Source organism: Pristiophorus japonicus, chromosome 5 (assembly GCF_044704955.1).
Source record: "Pristiophorus japonicus isolate sPriJap1 chromosome 5, sPriJap1.hap1, whole genome shotgun sequence".
NCBI classification, from domain to species: domain Eukaryota; kingdom Metazoa; phylum Chordata; class Chondrichthyes; family Pristiophoridae; genus Pristiophorus; species Pristiophorus japonicus.
Window position 1 is genome coordinate 43,471,131 of NC_091981.1, and position 18,795 is coordinate 43,489,925.

Here is an 18,795-nt window from a genome sequence, read left to right on the forward strand (position 1 = left end):
CTGCTGTTTGCGGTGCCTCAGGCTTGTCCGGACTACCCACAGTGACTGGGCTCTCCTCCACTTGGTTCCGACGTTCGGTCACCTGTGGTGGAGTAAACTCTACGTCGTGTTCTTCCTCTGCTTCTTCTATGGGGTTGCTGAACCTCCTTTTAGTTTGAGCCACGTGTATGCGGCAGATTTGTCCATTGGTAAGTTTAACTACCAAAACCCTATTCCCCTCTTTGGCAATCACAGTGCCTGCAAGCTATTTGGGCCCTGCAGCATAATTAAGGACAAAAACAGGGTAATTGACATCAATACATCGCGCCCTCACATTCCTGTCATGGTAGTCACATTGTGACTGACGCTTGCTCTCAACAACTTCTTTCACGGTGGAGTGTATAAGGGATAACCTGGTTTTGAGCGTCCTTTTCATTAGCAGCTCTGCGGGTGGAACCCCTGTGAGCGAGTGTGGTCGGGATCTATTGGCCAACAGGAGGCATGATAAGCGGCTTTGTAGGGAACCCCCTTGGATTCTGAGCATCCCCTGTTTGATTATCTGCACTGCTCATTCCGCCTGGCCGTTTGAGGCCTGCTTGAACGTTGCCGTTCTGACATGGTTGATTCCATTGCCTGCCATGAAGTCCTGGAATTCAGTGCTTGTGAAGCACGGGCCATTGTCGCTGACCAAGGCATCCGGTCGGCCATGGGCGGCGAACATTGCCCGTAGACTTTCTACCGTGGCAGAGGATGTGCTTGAATTTAAAATGGCACACTCTATCCATTTGTAGTAGGCGTCTACTACAACCAAAAACATTTTTCCCATGAAAGGACCTGCGTAGTCCACATGGATGCGTGACCATGGCTTGGCGGGCCAGGACCAAGGGGAGCTTGCCTAGCTGAGCACATGTGTTGCACCTGTGAACACAAAGTTCCAGGTCTGCATCTATCCCTGGCCACCAAACGTGTGACCTGGCATTTGCCTTCATCATGACAATGCCCGGGTGCTCATTGTGAAATTCTCTGATAAACACCTCTCTGCCCCTCTGGGGCATGACTACTCGGTTTCCCCATAATAGGCAATTGACCTGAATCGAGAGTTCATCCTTGCGCCTGTGAAATGGTTTAAATTCCTCAGGGCATGCCCTGTACGTGGCTGCCCAGTCCTCATTTAGGACGCATTTCTTAACTAAAGACAGTAGCGGGTCTTTATTTGTCCAGACTTTAATCTGACGGGCTGTCACAGGTGAGCCTTCGCTTTCGAATGCTTCAACAGTCATGACCGTCTCAGCATCATGCTCAGTTGCCCCCTCAGTGGTCGCTAGTGGTCGCCTGCTGAGTGCGTCGGCGCAGTTTTCAGTGCCCGGTCTGTGCCGAATTGCATAGTCATAGGCGGCTAACGTGAGTGCCCACCTCTGTATGCGGGCCGATGCATTCGCATTTATGGCCTCATTGTCGGCCAAAAGGGACGTTAGGGGTTTGTGATCTGTCTCCAGCTCAAATTTCCTGCCAAACAGGTACAGGTGCATTTTTTTTACTGCATATACACATGCTAGTGCTTCCTTTTCTACCATCCCGTAGCCCCTTTCTGCCTGGGACAGACTTCTGGAGGTATAAGCTACCGGCTGTAACTGACCATTGGCATTCACATGCTGCAACACACACACCTGACCCCATAGGACGACGTTAGAACAAGTTTCTTACCTGTGTCATATAACATTAATAGTTTGTTGGAGCATACCAAGTTGCGTGTTCTATCAAAAGCCCTTTCCTGGCTGTCCCCCCAGACCCAATCGCGACCTTTGCGTAGGAGCACGTGTAGCGGCTCTAGCAGCGTGCTCAATTTGGGAAGAAAGTTACCAAAATATTTCAGGAGCCCCAGGAACAAACGCAGCTCCGTCGTGTTACGGGGTCTGGGTGCTCTCTGGATCGCTTCCGTCTTGGACGCAGTGGGTCTGATCCCGTCTACTGCTACCCTCCTCCCCAGGAATTCTACCTCTGGAGCTAAGAAGACGCACTTCGCCTTTTTCAATCGCAGCCCTACCTGGTCCAGTCTGCATAGCACCTCCTCCAGGTTGTGGAGATGTTCTTCAGTATTGCGACATGTGATGAGGATGTCGTCTTGAAAAACCGTCATCCTTGGAATCGACTTGAGGAGACTTTCCATATTTCGCTGAAAGATCGCGGCGGCCGAACGAATCCTGAATGGACATCTGTTATACTCAAACAACCCCTTGTGTGTCGTGATGGTGGTCAGCTTCTTCGACTCACTCGCCAGCTCCTGGGTCATGTAAGCTGAGGTCAGGTCCAATTTTGAAAAAAGTTTGCCACTGGATAGCGTCGCAAAGAGGTCCTCCGCTCTCGGTAGCGGGGTACTGGTCTTGGAGTGACACCTGATTGATGGTGGCCTTGTAATCATCTCATATCCTGACCAACCCATCCGCCTTGAGCTCTGGCATGATCGGGCTCGCCCAGTCACTGAATTCGACTAGCGAGATGATGCCTTCCCTCAGCAGGTGGTCCAATTCGCATTCTATCTTTTCCCGCATCACGTATGGCACCGCTCTGGCCTTGTGGTGTACTGACCTGGCGTCCAGGTTTATGTGAATCACTACCTTGGCCCCCATGAAAGTGCCAATGCCGGGTTGAAATAATGAGTCAAATTTGTCCAGGACCTGTGAGCATGATACTCGCTCAACAGAAGAAATTGCATTGACATCGTCCCATTTCCAGTTCATCACAGCAAGCCAACTCCTCCCCAGTAGTGTGGGACCATCCCCCAGGACAATCCAGAGTGGCAATCTGTTCTGCGAATCTTTGTGGGTCACGACTACCATGACGCTGCCTAGCACCGGAATGATCTCGTTTGTATATGTCCGTACCTGTGCTTCAATCGGCAATAATTTTGGCCTCCTGGCCGTGGACACCCACAACCTTTCAAACTGTTTGATACTCATCAGGGACTGGCTGGCCCCTGTGTCTAGCTCCATTAATACTGGGATGCCATTGACGAGCACTTTCATCATTATCGGTGGCATCCTGGTATATGAACTGTATATGTGCTCCACATGAACTTGCTGAACTTCAGCTTCCAGTGATTTCCCCCAGTATTCATTTGGCCTCATAGGGCTTATATCAGGCCCATCCTCTTCGTACATCAACCTGGCTGCAGGCTTCCTGCACATACGCGCCAAGTGACCGCTGACATTGCAATTTCTGCAGGTATATTGCTGATACCTGTAAGCTCGGTCTGGGTGTTTGCCTCCACATCTCCAGCATGAGCTGGAGGCCCCGTTGTTGGAAACAAAAGGTCCATTACCAGTCGATCGTCTCTGACTGTCTCTGTAACTGTCCTTAAGCGCACCATTAACAGGTGTTGATGGCCCCATTACTGGTCGCATTGTCCATTGCGATGGCATGAATCACTGTTCAGCTAGCCATTGTCTCTGTTGAATTCCTCCTTTGGGTTCGACTACATGCTGGGGCATGTCCGATTGCCCTTGTCTGCTTAGAGAACTGTGTGCCGCGTTAAAAATGTTGACTCCCTGGTCGTTTGCCGTATTTGAGCCAAGATTTTTGTCATACATCATTCTGGTCTTTCTCCCCTGAGATAAATGTCTGGGTTATCAGAGCCGCCGCTTCCAAGGTCAAGTCTTTGGTCTCAACCAGTTTCCTGAAAACCCCAGCGTGCCCGATGCCCTCAATAAAAAAGTCTCGCAGCATCTCCGCTCTGCATGAATCTGTGAACTTACATGGGCTCGCCAGTCGCCGGAGATCTGCCACGAAGTCAGGAATGCTTTGTCCTTCTCGCTGCCGGTGCATGTAAAACCGGTGTCTTACCATGTGCATGCTGCTCGCCGGTTTAAGGTGTTCCCCGATCAACTTACTGAGCTCTTCGAACGTCTTGTCCGCTGGCTTCTCTGGCGCTAGAAGGTCTTTCATCAGGGAGTACGTTCTGGATCCACAAACCGTCAGGAGATGAGCCCTGTGTTTGTCGGCCGAATCCTGTCCCAGCCATTCCTTAGTGACAAAACTTTGCTGTAGTCTCTCAATAAAGTCGTACCAACACAGTACCTCTCTTCTGTGCTGCTAGTGGCCAAGCACGCGTGGTTTAAATCCCAGTTTCTCATCGCCAATGATATGTCCTTACTATACAGTATAAATGCATACGAGGCCCATACTTGACAGAAGGTTACTCTGTGATCAGTTACCATTATTACCAAGACCTCAAGTGATTAAGGTGGGTGGAACGTCCCCTTTTATACCTGAAAGTCCAGGTTAGGAGTGTCTCCCACAAGTTCGCCCCTTGTGGTCAATGTTCTCAAGGTGTACAACTTAGGTCAGCTTATACATGATTACAATGACAGTTGAATACATGACAGGAATTATGACAGGTGTATCTGTAAACCTGCAGAAGGACAATCCCTGGCACAATTTTACATCTCGGGGCTGAAATTATCCCTTTCTATAAGGCCTCTGCGTAATGGCTGCCGAGTCTCCATGGAGGGGCCGCCATTTAAAAAATTGCCCTTCCTCAGGTTTGGAGCGGTGTAGGGGACGCTCTGCCAATTTTTCCGCCGCAGCGTGCAGGCGCCAACCCCTTACTGACCAGCGGCGACCCCATCCCGAAATTGCCCCGCAGGAAATTGCCCCATTTCTGAAATTGCCCCGTGAGAGCGGTGCCACCGTCAGTACACTCTCTGTGGCTTGGTGACACGGCCGCTCTTAAAGGGGAGGTGGCACTGCCGACGACGCCATGTTATTTTTTTTTTGTCGGCCAACTGCCAGGTTGGGGCAACAATTATGGCCCAGCTGAAACCCTCCCCGGTGGTGCAGTGTTTGCCACTAAAGTGGTTGCAGAGTTCGCAGCAGCCTTCCCCTTTAACTGAAAGGTAGGGACGTTGTAACGCGTCAGCGAGACATGGCATGTCGTGCCGCACTGACTTCATCAGCATGGCGCTGATGACTGGTCGGGGCGGCGGACCCACTTAAGGGCACTTCCGGCCCACAGCTGCCACAACTTCCACCCCGAGCCAACATTTTTTTCCAAAGACGTGAATTTCTCTGGTATCTCCACCCCATGGACTAGAGCGGGGAAAGACTTTCAAAAACGGTAGGAGCGCCCCATTTGGGGCGTGGCTCAATTTCGTCCCGCTATTCTTTGTGATATTTTCCTTGTTCATTTGGATCACCATTTTTGAATTCGCTGACACTAATGAACATGAACAAACACGCAGTTGTTCTCTTGTTTAATTTTGAATACATTTTGATGGAAGTTCACATAAACGTTCCTCTGTGACCAGTATGAAGCTGAATGTCAAACTAGAGCACCTCTGTGCTAATGGATCGTGTAGAACAAGGACTGATTCCAGAATTGTTCATTGTTTTCTCCATAGCTGTGTTACCAATGGGCGCACAGTGTTGCACTCATATTTTCCCAAAGATGTTTCATGAATCCCAGAAGGAAAACTATTTAAAATAGGTATTTTACATAGAATTTTACAGGACAAAAACTGGCTATCCGGCCCAAAGGCCAGTATTTATGCCCCACACAAGCCTCTTCCCACCTTATGTTATCAGGTAGAAAAGGAAGGAAGAGAAGAGGAGAGGAGGATGGAAGAGATGAGAGGAAGGGAAGAGGAGGGTGAGTGGAAGAGAAGTTGAGAAGAGGGGCAGATTGGTGGATATGAGGCAAGGAGAAAGGTTTTTTCTAGTGAGTGGTTTAAATGACAAAAGGCAGTGTTCCTTGAAACATTATCTCCAGACAGTGTGATTAAAACCTTCTGAAAAAGGTCATTAGATTGTGATTCTGCCAGTGTTCAGATCCTGTGCAATGTCTTTTTTTGAAGGCACTGTTCAAACAGCCTGACATCCCATTCATGTTGTTTCTGATTGCTGCTGCTTTTCTGTGTCTGCCATTTCCGATTTTGACTATCTCTTCTGGAGTAATGTCCATCTGATATTCTTTTACTTCTGCATTTACTTGACTAGTTTATCCATGTACATTCATTGTTTGAATATTTCATCACTAAAAGAACAAAGTCAACAGCAACTTGCATTTATATAGCACCTTTAACATAGTAAAACATCTCAAGCTGCTTAACAGGAGCGTAGCTGGGAAAAATTGACACAAAGCCAAAGAAGGAGATATTAGGGCAGGTGACTAAGAGGAGGGCAAAAAGGTAGGTTTTAAGGAGAGTCTAAGGGAGGGGAGAGAGAGGCAGAGAGGTTTAGGGAGGGAATTCCAGAGTTTAGGGCCTAGATTGCTGAAGGCACAGCCACCAATGGTGGGGCAAAGGAAGTGGGGGATGCACAAGAGGCCAGAATTGGAGGAACAGAGAATTTTCTACATTACAACAGTGACTGCACTCCAAAAGTACTGTAAAGCGCTTTGAGACGTCCGGTGGTCGTGGACGATGCTATATAAATGTAAGTTTTTCTTTCTTTCTCGAAGGGTTGCGGGGCTGGAAGAGACTACAATGATAGGGAGGTGCAAAGCCATGGAGGGATTTGAACACAATAATGAGAATTTTAAAATAGAGGCATCAGTACTATAAGCTGAGAGCATTGTCCCAATATTTCATTGCCATTCCGTCCAGCTATAAGTCCAGTAGACTGGTTGCAAACTCAGCTGGGACCCGGATATGCTGGATCCAAGTCCTAAGCGTGACTTTCCTGTATGCCCTTGTGGGTGTGGAATCTCCACCTACCACCTACAAGACATTGATTATGTAGGGGGTGGTCCTGGCGGTCAGGTTCACCTCTGACCTTCTGAGCGGTTCGAATCGCTCCCACTCCCTTGGGTTCTAGACTCTAGATTTATTTGGGGGACATGATAAAGTGCAAGAGACAACTGGTTTGGTGCAAAAGAACTTTGGTTTTATTAAAGACAAGAAAATACAATGTCAAACTTAGAATCACTCAAATAAAGAACAGTACATCACACATTCAAAGGAGTTACAGTGAATAATACACCTTCTACCTCCCAATACCTAGCACTGACCAGATTAGACTCCCGGGGCAGACAGGGACTATGCTTACCAATCCTTTATGGTCAGTTAGTGGTAGTTCGCAATTTCGGGGGTCGCTGGATTCTGTAGGTTCTGCTTTCCGTACCCCGAACGTCGGAGAAGACCTCTTACCGTGCAATCTTCAGTTGGGTGGTGTCCGCTGATGTGTTAGGGCGCGTTTTGGACTTATGGGGTAAGTACCCATTTTCTTTCATTAGAAATAGGTTTCAAAGTCTCTTTAGGTAATGTTTTCACCTGTTGGTAATCAGGCCTAGGTTGTAGAGTGGAAAATTTCGATTCTTCGGTTTCTTCCTTGTGGAGTTTTGTTTCGAAGTTGGTTGATCGCGGTGGTTTTGGTGATACCATGTTGGCTGTGGTTGGTTGCTGCCGTGATGGTGATGCTCTTGCTTCCTTTTCGATTTCAGGATGTCGGGGCTGGAGAAGTTAGTCACAACTGCTGCAGTGGTCTCTCTCTCCCTTCTTGATGCTCTATGATGCTAGGCTGCTGAGTGCATACCTTCTGCTAAGCATCCCTAGCAGTGTCTTCTGAGGCAGTAGCATGTATAAGGCATACCCTTTGTTAAAGCAGGGCCCAGTTATACGTTTTGAGCTGTTCTAATCTTCGCGTCAAAGCAGCCCGGATTATTTGTTTAATTTTTGGCGGGCTTGATATTTCTTTGTCATATTTTGGCGGGCTCATTAAAATGTTAACCTGTCTTGGGTGTGTTGATCTTCTAAATCTGTTTCTTGATGGAAATATTAGCTTGGTATTTGCAATGTCTGTCTGTGCTTGGGTTTTTTTCATGCAGGCTGGATGGGCCTTTGTTGTTATGCATATGCTGGATGATATCTGGGTTAATTGTTGCTATGTTAATGTCTCTTGTGGAGAAGGATTTTTGAGTATCCATAATTCTCCAGACAATTTACTTTAGTTTCAAAACCCTAGACAGCTTCAATACTCAAACTGGTTTCTTTGTAGGATAGTCCTCCTTTACTTCTCTCGTCCTGCCCACACAGACTAAATTTGTCTTGTAAAATCCCAAATTCGATTAAAGTTCGTAGTTTCTTCCATGTGTACTTTAGGATTTCAAACTTTCTGGTAGATAGTTCCAAATTAAATTTCCTTTCCAATGAGTCCAAACACTGGGGGGGGGGGGGTCCCATGAATTTTGCACTCTTCATTATGAGGCGGGATCTGGGACTCCTTGAGCCAAGCGTTCCCACTTCAAGGCATTCAGTTGGGACCCGATGTACCATCAATGCAGATATGCCTGCACCCACCAGGCAGAAGTTGAGTCCACCTGGGGATCCAAGTCAAGGGTCCAGCCTGGACCCCTGAAGATGGAAGGATGTGAAGAAGGTGCTTAAGGTACGTTTCCAGATTCCTCAGCTCGGAGAGGGTTCCACAGATTTCCTCAAACTGCTGGAGGTCCAGCTCATGGAGCCTCTTTCCCCAAACCCCTGGGGTCAGTAACTGAGTTCTTCAGCAGGCACAATCCCAGCTCTGCTACCTGGACCTTAAGCAGCAGATTTTCCAGGCCCATGTCCCTGTCTTTCAAAGGATGGTCAGGAGTTAAGAGCAAAAGTGGAAGAACAGCTACAGAAGTAATGGTTACAATTTAAATAGAATCTGAGCATATGGAGGAGGATTGGAAGGGTTACAAGGCAATAGCAATAGTCAATCACAACAGGAATGTCCTTTCTGAAGTGACCTAACTTTTGGTAATCAACTCTGGATTTTCCTTCAGTCATTTTGCAAAATTTGTCACGATTCTTAATCCTTCAGTGAGCTTGCATTTAGAGTAAGCAACCAGAGCAATTGCCCGGGACACAAGTTAGGTCGTATCTACAGAGTAGTGGGAAAGGTAAATTTAATCACATATGGCACCTCAGTGTGAGTAGGCTGCTCATGCCGGTTAAAGATCTGAAAATATTTTTAAAACCTTTTCTTTCAAATCTGCCGCTTTGACGACAATGATCGACCACAGAACGATCCATTACTGCTGGGTAACCGGCCTTTTTAAGGAAAATGGGCCCACTTCCGTCAGGATCAGGTCCTGTTGTGTAATCACGCCTGCTTCAGGCAGACATAGCCAATGTTGAGAGCTAGGAAGCGGGAACTGATGGGGAATTCTGGTGGATGATGCCAGAATTTATAAATGTGCCAGTGTCTAAGTGGGATTTAAAAAAAAATACTGAATATACTCCTCCTAAACTTTCTTTCTTCTTTCAGAACTTTCCTGCAGTCTGCTCGGTCCCACTAGGCATGTGAGATCTTTTTATTATTTGGACCAATTATTGGCTAGGAGTATTAATGTATAGTTAATGTAGGCACATAGATTTCTGACCCCTTAAATGACACTCTCATTTTTTTCATTAAATGGCTCATTGAACATGAACTTCAAGCTCCCTAAAATGTGACTTATGGGGATCGAGGGTGCTGTGTATGACAACTTTATGGCTTTGAATGCTGAGATAACGTTTGACACTAAATAAAATTAAATGCTCAATTTCCTGGAGTTGAAAGACACTGCAAAAGCAAGCGACAAATATTTGTTTTCTGGGAATAGCGAAAAGACAGAAGATCTTTGTGTGATTTTGTCACAATAATTTCCTACTTTACAACAGTGTCTGCACTCCAAAAGTACTTTATTGGCTGTAAAGCGCTTTGAGATATCTGGTGGTCGTGAAAGGCGCGACATAAATCCAAGTCAATTCTTTCTTCTTTTACACATGTTGTACACCGACGCCTTTGAACATGGCTCATGTTACTAGAGTATCCCTATCTCTGTAACCTCCTCCAACCCTACAACCGTCCGATATCTCTGTGCTCTTCCAATTCTGACATCTTGTGCATCCCAGATTTCCTTCGCCCCCACCATTGGCAGCTATGCCTTCAGTTGTCTGGGTCTTAAGCTCTGGAATTCCTTCTGCAAATCTCTCTGCCTCTCCACCTCTCTCTCATCCTTTAAGATGCTCCTTAAAACCTATCTCTTTGATGAACCTTTTGGTCACCTGTCCTACTATCTCCTTATGTGGCTCGATATCAAATTTTGTCTGATTACGCTCCTGTGTAGTACCTTGGAATGTTTTACTACATTAAAGGCGCTATATAAATGAAGGCTGTTGTTGATGTATTATGTGCTCGTAAATAAAACGTTTTCTAAACTCTTGTTCATGAAGGGAGTGCTTTTAAGATAATTAATTTGTACGATTTTTCTCTGAAATTAAATTGGTCGACTTAATTGATCAATATTGATTACCAGATATAAGAAGTAGCATCTTGCATGTAAGCATTTAGGTAGTTAAGACATTACTACCCCTCACCATTAACTGTCCACATTTCTTTGATAGCTGCATTATGATCGATTCACCCATATTGGTTACTTCCAACAAGCATGATGTTGTGGATATCTCACTTAGACAGCCAATTAATTTGAAATTTTTCTGCAGCTTCCAGGATTTCTTTCTGTTTTATCTTAAAGCAACCTGCCCCCGCTGCACAACAGTGCTCCCCCGGTTATCAAAATCCACGACGACGCCATTTTCCATCCCTCGGGAGCCTACTGTCAACAAGGGCAGACATCGACGACGAGGCCCAACTCCGCCTTCAGTGTGACAGTGCAGCCTTCGGTCGCCTGAGGAAGTGTTCGAAGACCAGGATCTCAAACCCGGCACCAAGCTCATGGTCTACAGAGCAGTAATGATACCCGCCCTCCTATATGGCTCAGAGACATGAACTATGTACAGAAAAGCACCTCAAAACACTGGAGAAGTACCATCAACGCTGCCTCCGCAAGATCCTGCAAATCCACTAGCAGGGTAGGCGCACCAACGCTCAGGCCAACATCCCCAGCATCGAAGCACTGTATATGCTCGATCAGCTCCACTGGACGGGCCACATCGTCCATATGCCTGACACGAGACTCCCAAAACAAGCGCTCTACTCGGAGCTCCGAAACTGCAAGTGAGCCCCAGGTGTGCAGAGGAAACGCTTCAAAGGACACCCTCAAAGCCTCCTTGAAAAAATGTAGCATCTCCACTGACACCTGGGATTCCCTGGCCCAAGGCCGCCCAAAATGGAGGAAAAGCATCCTGGAAGGTGCTGAACACCTTGAGTCTCTTCGCCAAGAGCAAGCTGAAGCCAAGCGTCGACAGTGGAAAGAGCGCGCGGCAACCGAGGCACTCCACCTACCTGTTCCTTCAACCACCGTCTGCCCCACCTGTGACAGAGACTGTAGGTCGCGCATCAGACTCTTCAGTCACCTGAGAACTCATTTTTAATGTGGAAGCAAGTCATCCTCCGAGGGAATGCCTATGATGATGATTGGTTACTTCCAACAAGCATGATGCTGTGGATATCTCACTTAGACAGCCAATTAATTTGGAATTTTTTTGCAGCTTCAAGGATTTCTTTCTGTTTTGCATTAAAATCTGGATTGCATTCCAAGCTGCTCATTGAGCGTCTGCCCTTATGACTGTTATTACTCTTACAAGGTTACTTGCGCAGACTTTGGGATGATATTAGATCAGCCATGATCCAATTGAATAGCAGAACATGCTCTAGGGGCTGAATGGCCTACGACTGTTTCTATGGTCCTATGACATTGGTCTACATCAGTAACTTGAAAGATGCTAGTAGCCCATTCTACACTGCACCCAATTCTCTTCTCCATTGACCAATTTCATCCCATTTGCTCTGTGTTATGTATTTCATTCAGTAATTAGTAGTGGTTAGTTGCATATTCACAATTTATAGTGTTAGAATAAAGTGTAATGTATATTGAGTGCTAGGTGCTAATCTCAATACAGTTGCAATGTGAAAAATGTCCAGCAATATCTTATTCTCATTTTAATGAGCACCATGAAACAGGCAGCCGTTGAAGGTGCTGTACTTGGTAGAGTATTATACACAGTGTGCAAAGGGGAAAGAAAGATGACAAGAATTCATTAAATAAAGCTCAGTGAATTATTACACTCCTGAAACGTATAATGATTTCCGACTACTTCCACCATTTGATATGAATCTGAAATTAAAACCGAAAAACTCCTGCTCCCTGATTAACAACACACAGAAAATTTATTGCTTCATTTTCAATGTTTTGGGTGATGGTGTTGCAAGGATTTGTTTTCTATCCTAATTTGCTCCCAAATTTTGCCACTGTACACAAAATTTCTAATGCTGATTTACGTTGTTTCAATTCTTTCAGAACTAAATGGCTGCTGCTTTGTGAAAAGAAAAGAAAACATGACCTGACCAAACCTCAATGATCTCATTGTTTGTGAAACACTCCAGTCAACCAGAGTCCAATGAATTATGCCGGAATATAATGTGCAAACTACAACAACTTGCATTTATATAGCACCTTTAACATAGTAAAACATTCCAAGTTGCTTCGCAGGAGCATTATAAAACAGGATTTGACAGCAAGCCGCATAAGGAGCTATTAGGACAGTAGACCATAAGCTTGGTCAAAGAGGAAGGTTTTAAGGAATGTCTTAAAGGAGGAGAGAGAGGGAGAGAGAGGGAGAGGTTTAGTGAGGGAATTCTAGAGTTTAGGGCCTCGACAACTGAAGGCACGGCCATCAATGGTGGGAGAAGGTAATTGGGGATCTGCAAGAGTCCAGAATTGGAGGAGCGCAGAGTTCTCAGATAGTTGTATGGCTGGAGGAGGTTACAGGTGTGGGGAGGGACGAGGCCATGGAGGAATTTAAAAACAAGGTTGAGAATTTTAAATTTTAGGCATTACTAGACCAGGAGCCAATGTAGGTCAGCGAGCACCGGGGTGATGGGTGAACGGGACTTGGGGCAAGTTTGGATACAGGCAGTAGAGTTTTGAATGAGCTCAAGTTTATGGAGGATGGAAGTATGCTGGTCAGCTGGGAGAGCATCAGCTTAGTCAATTCTCAAGGTAACAAAAGTATGGATGAGGGTTTCAGCAGCAGATGGGCTGAAGCAGGGGCAGAGACATGTGATATTGCGGAGGTGGGAGTAGACGATCTTGGTGTTGGAGAGGATATGGGGTCAATTAGGACGCTGAGGTTAAAAATAGTCTGGCTCAACTTCTGGCTCAACAGGGAGGGAAGTGGATTCGCTGGCTAGGTAACGGAGTTTGTGGTGGGTGCCAAAGAATGGCTTTGATATTCCCAATAGTTAATTGGAAGAAAGCTGTGCTCATCCAATACTGGATATCGGACAAGCAGTATGACAAATCATAGGCAATGGAGGGGTTGAGAGGGTAATGATGAGGTAGGGCTGTGTGTCGTCTGCATAAATGTGGAATCTGACATTGGCCCTGAATTTGCAGTCGTTATGACGGTGTACTCTCAGAGTTCGCCATCAAACCGCCTTTGAAACTGACCGCAACTTCGGGCTTTGGTGCATGTGGGCTTTGGTGCATGCGGAAATCCCAAAGTTGTGGTCTGTCAATGACGGCTCCGAAACTGGCTATGCTGTGCCACCGCACCCCACAGAGTCAACAATCAGTGAAATGCCATAAAGCCGGGAACTGACGAAAACTACGGATCTTCCGCAGTAATTAATCTGTTAAATTCCCCACTAACGGTTAGACCCAAAGGGCTAGAAATTGAACTTCTGCCGATAGTGGCATTTTGTTGGCATTTTTGCGCACAAATACCGTTACAAATACCGCTATTTTTTAAAGGGGTAAAATTGGCAACAAAATACACCTGACGGTAAAAATCGATGATGCACGAGCATTTGCGGTGGAAATTATGGTCCTCACCAACTTTAGTCCGAGGCTGATTACCGCTAAAAAGACAAGCCCTGGGAGGGGGAAAAAGACACAAAAGAAATTGCAAAAAACAAAAAATCAAAAATTACAAAACATTTACAAGATCTTTAACTAAGTAATTGCTGCAAAAAAAAATAACAATTTTAACTTACCTTTTTTGCAGGTCTTTGTATTTACGACTGTTTCTGGGGCTGAACGTAGCCTTTTACTTGTCATTTTTTCCACGCAGAATACGGGTGCGCCGAACAGCCAATTTAAAGAAATATCGCATTTTTTGGCCTTGAACAACGGCGGTCCGCTTTTCAGCAGCATTTCAAAACCGCCGCCGCATAACTTTGGCCAATTTAGGTCAGCACCTTTTAACGTCAAAAAAGGCGAAATAACGCCGAAAAAACGGGCGCAAGGCTGGCCAATTTCTCAAAGGCATTAGGTGTAACTGGGGTTTTAATAGAGTATTGACTGCTAAACAAATGTTAAGGGCCTGGAAAACTAATTTAAATTGTGTGCAGTGTGAAATTTATCCATCTTAATAAAAATGACACTTTTAAGAAATGCAAAAAAAATTAAGTTTGTCCATCTTTATTTTCAGTTTGCCTTTTCCCCATGTGAGAACCCAAATCTTTCTTTTGCTCTTTAACTATTTCTAAAAGTTTCCTTATGCGCAGTGTAAGATATCATGAAAGACAGACATTTAGGGATAACGCTTCCCCAAGGTGGTTGCATGCTGGCTACTAGCCTAACACCTTGGTCAAGTTTAGCCTTTGAGGTGGATTGATGCTGGTCAACAGCCGAACACCTCCAGCAGCTCGAGGGACAACTCACCAGAAGTGACCACTGCCGCGGGCTGCAGAGATCCATCCAGTTTGAGACCACCATCCTGCCTCACCATCCGTCCCTCCGTCTTGTCACTGCGTCTATTCCGGGGCCATAGATCGCTCTCATCTGTCACATGTTGTATGTCTACTGTATCTATCTTAATTGCATGTAGTATCTGATTGTGCTTAAAACTTTAATAAAATGCCTTACAACTCCTAAGACACTTTGGGCAACCTGTGTGTGACCTGTGATCCGAATCGTACAGCTGTCAATTCAAGGTCAGAAAACCCAAAGTAGTCGACACAGGAATTGCGCGATCCCTGTGTGGAGCATACGTCAGGACCGACAGCTAATGCCTTTGCTTCACTACTGGCTGCAAATTCCGGCCATTGGAATGATGATGTTGCCGAGGGGCAGCACGTCGGTGAAAAATAGGAGGCTACTAAATAAGATAAATGTTTTACAATTTTCTCCTTTACACCCCTCCTCTCCTGAAGTCACCAACCTAAGCTGGAGTGTAGTTCCAAAGGTACGACTAATTCTCTGGTACCTCACCCATGCGTTATGTACGAATCTACACAAAGTGGGCTGGATTTTGCCGGCGCTCAGAGGATGGGTTTGGAGGCGGGTCCGTTGTCAAAATGTAAAAGATTGACAGTGGGGCGGTATCCCGCTCTGAACCCGCCTCCTTGTCATTTTCCCAAGTGTCGGCTCTGCCTGCGCTTTGCAGCCCCGGCCCCAATTCAAATACTTAAGAGGGTGTTTAAAGGTACTTAAGCAGACTTTTGCCTGCTACTAACCATTTTTTCCAACTTTTTCATAAGGTTCCCATCGCCCGGGGATCACGTCATGTAAGTAAGTCGGGTTTTCAGTGGCTCTCCATTGCTATGAATAGGTGACAGCTGCAAAACTGGTATAAAAGCTACCATTTCACAGCTGTTCACTTTTCAATCTTAAAAGCTGGAGCCTTCAGGACTTGGAACAAACTTTAGAGCTTTAGGAAGGTTGGAAGCATGTGGAGTATACTCTCTATCCACTGTCACCTCCTTGGAACAAACTATCTCACCATTGACAGATCAATTCTGTCATCTCAATTCACCTGCCATCTATTCCATCAGCATCGGTGCCCTTGAAAAAATCCCACCACGATCAGCCCCAACACCAACATCACCAGGCACACCAGCAACACCAACAACAACCTTCTCTGCCATCACCTGAAGCTGGACAGAATACAGAAAATCAGCAACTGACCATATTACTGCTCGGGAGGATAGAGATGGCCTCACCATGGCCAGATTTACTTCACTTGACACTGTACACCCTGGCTGCCAGGTTGGCACCACCCCACACCAACACCATAAAGCAACGCCACAATGCCCAAGCCATTTCTTTCATACTCATCAGTATTGCGGGGAGTACCATTATGTCTCACCATTCACTACAACTCACTAATCCATTTCCAAAGGAGTATACAAATCTGTCCAAGAAGGCAAAGTGTTGAAAATAAAGATTTCAATGTTTGACAACATATTTATAGAAATTTGAAATGAACACCACCAATCACATCTTCCCCTCCCCTCCCCTCTCAGCATTCCGAAGGGACCGCTCCCTCCTTGACACCTTGGTCCATTCCACAGTCACCCCCAGCACCCCCCTCCCCATCCCACGGCACCTTCCCGTGCAAGCATAGGAGGTGCCTATTTACTTCCTCCCTTCCCACTTTCCAGGGCCCCAAATACTCCTTCCAGGTGAAGCAATTTAGCCTACTGTATTCGCTGCTCACGATGTGGTCCTCTCTACACTGGGGAGACCAAACGCAGATTGTGACCACTTTGCGGAACACCTCCATTCAGTCCATAAGCGTGACCATGAGCTTCTGGTCGCCTGTCACTTTAATTCCCCGTTCCACTCCCACTCTGACATCTCCATCCTTGGCCTCCAACACAGTTCCAATGAAGCTCGATATAAGCTCGAGGAAGAGCACCTCATCTATTGTTTCGGCACTTTACAGCCTTCTGGACTCAACGTCGAGTTCAACAATTTCAGAGCATAATCTCGGCCCGTATTTTGCTCCCTTTCCTCCTTTTTTTTAACCCCCTCCCCCCCCCCCCCGATCTTATGTAATTTTTTTCTTTCTGTTTCCCATGGCAGCTGGTAATTATTCCCCCATTCACACCCTATCTAGACTAATCTTTTTCTAAATTCTGCCATTACCATCTCAAGTCTCTCTAATCTCTCCTGTCTTCCACCCTATCACAGACCTTCTCTTTTATTCTTTCCTTCCCTCCCCCTTTCAGTGCTCCTTAAGAATCTGTTCAGTTCTGACGAAGGGTCAGCGACCTGAAACATTAACTCTGTTTCTCTTGCCACAGATGCTGTCTGACCCGCTGAGATTTCCAGCATTTTCTGTTTTTATTTCAGATTCCAGCGTCTGCAATATTTTGCTTTTGTTTTGTCTAAAAGACCCAAGTATCTACCCGCGAGTGTTGTTAGTTGGTCTGATTGGATGAGTGTGAGTGTGAAGGGTGGCTAGTGAGATGGGCATCTGATAATGTAGATAGAGAGAGGGGGATGGGTGAAGGTGCAAGGTAAGTTGGTGTGAGTAAGAATGTGCAGGAGTAGGTTAGGGAAGGCAGAGTGATGGGGAGGTGATGAGTGGCACAGCGGTTGAGTGTGGCTTTGTATTAACATTTCATAATCTACTGAGATGATTGAAAGGATTGCGCCACTGCAGCCAAGTCCTCCTGATTGCAGCCCTGCTTGTGCCCTCCTGTACAATGTGCACCCAGGCTGCGTTAGACTCCTGGGGGGTCTTTTTCCCCCATTGGAAGGAAAGAAAACCTCCCTGCCTGCTGTGACTCCCTCCGTAAGCATAAGGAGGGAGTCATGGGAGAGCATGGGTGTAGCCGTGCACCTTTGTGGAGTGCTTGTCAGCACCTCAATGCCACAGAACACGGACAGCACAACTGTCAAAATGAATGTGGGCATGGTCCCTTTAAGGAAACCGTCTGATAATGTGTCATCAAATGATGTCATCAGACCCGCTTCCTTTTAATTGGACTGGAACCTCGCAGGGCAGGCTTAACAAGCCCAATCAGGGTAAAATCACTTCAACAAAGCGCGATGGAACCGGGAGTGGGGTCTCAGTCCGCTACCTACCTTGGCTGCACTTAGCCCGCCTCGGTGGCAAAATCACGGCCAGTGTGTGTAGACTACTCTATTGTGAAGGGCAGTGTAGTTCAACCTGAAAGTGTCTTTATCTTCAAGAATACCAGCAAATTACAGATTTAATTGTTACATTTTTAAACAAACATAAAGTAAGTAAAATAATTTTTGGTATGGGCCTTGATTGATAAAAAGAGATGCTATAAAGAAAGAAAGACTTGCATTCATATAGTCTCTTTCATGACCTCAGGTCGTCTCAAAGTGCTTTACAGCCAATGAAGCACTTTTGAAGTGTAGTCACTGTTGTAATGATGGTAATACAGCAGCCAATTTGTACACAGCAACTCCCACAAACAGCAATGAAATAAATAACCAGATCATCTGTTTTTTTAGTGGTGTTGCTGGAGGAATAAGTATTGACCAGAACACTGGGGGAACTCCCATGCTCCTATTCGGCTAGTACCATAGGATCTTTTACATGCACCTGAAAGAGCATTTGGGGCCTCGGTTTAATATCTCGCCTGAACGACGATATCTCCAAAGGTGCAGCACTCCCTCAGTACTGCACCGGGAGTGTCAGCCTACATTATGTGCTCAAGTCTCTGAAGTGGGATTTGAGCCCACAACCTTCTGACCCAGAGGCCACCTAGCCATGGCTGTTACTATATGGTAAACTTTAATTTTCCAGAAAATGTGGAATGGTGAAAAATGCTAATTGCATTTTTTTTCCCCTGTACCATATTAGATAGCAATCTTTTTCAAGTTTCTCACTTTGTCATTCCACCTCTTCTGAATACAATAATTCATGCCAGGCATTTTTTATTTGATCTCGGGATGTGGGCAATACTTGCAAAGGCACATTTATCCCCAACTGCCCTGAGAATTTGGTGATGGGCCTTCTCCTTGAACCACTGCAGTCCATGTGGTGATGGTGCTCCCACTGTGCTGTTAGATAGGAAATTCCAGGATTTTAACCCAGCAACTGTGGAAGCATAGCCTTAGATGTCCAAGTCAGGATGTTGTGTGGCTTGGAGGGGAACTTGTAGGTGATGGTATTCTCACAATATTGC